This window comes from Mandrillus leucophaeus, unplaced genomic scaffold (assembly GCF_000951045.1).
Source record: "Mandrillus leucophaeus isolate KB7577 unplaced genomic scaffold, Mleu.le_1.0 Scaffold793, whole genome shotgun sequence".
In the NCBI taxonomy this organism is placed as follows: Eukaryota; Metazoa; Chordata; class Mammalia; order Primates; family Cercopithecidae; genus Mandrillus; species Mandrillus leucophaeus.
The window spans coordinates 35,076-35,618 of record NW_012108619.1 but is presented as its reverse complement, the minus strand read 5'-3'; the positions used below and the strand labels follow the sequence as shown (position 1 = coordinate 35,618).

Below are 543 nucleotides of genomic sequence, written 5' to 3'. Positions count from 1 at the left end.
ATTCATCTAACAGATTTACATCTGTATTTCGTGGATCTCTTTGCTAACCTTATTTCTGTTGAATCTGCAACAGTTATTACGGATTCCTTTGAAGACTATAGTGCTAAAGGAAATATCCTCCGATAACAAAGAGAAAGAAGCTTTCTGAGAAACTTCCTTGTGTTCTGTGAAATCATCTCACAGAGTTACAGCTGTCCCCTCAAGAAGTCTTTGGCTAAGACAGTTCTTGTGGAATTGGCAAAGTGATATTTGGAAGCCCAGAGAGGGCTACGGTGAAAAAGGAAATATCCTGGGATGAAATCTGGAAAGAAGCTTTCTGAGAAACTGCTTACTCTTCTGTTAATTCATCTCACAGAGTTATATCTGTATGTCGTGGATTTCTTTGCTAGCCTTATTTCTGTGGAATCTGAGAACAGATATTTCGGATCCCTTTGAAGACTATAGGACCAAAGGAAATATCCGCGGGTGACAGAGAGAAAGAGGCTTTCTGAGGAACTTCTTTGTGTTCTGTGAAATCATCTCACAGAGTTACAGTTTTCCCTA

General features: G+C 39.4%; 1 pseudogene; it reads left to right on the top strand.

Moving 5' to 3' along the window:
- The first annotated feature begins 142 nt into the window (after positions 1-142).
- Positions 143-543, top strand: part of LOC105529930 — an 11,758-nt pseudogene continuing 11,357 nt past the window's right edge.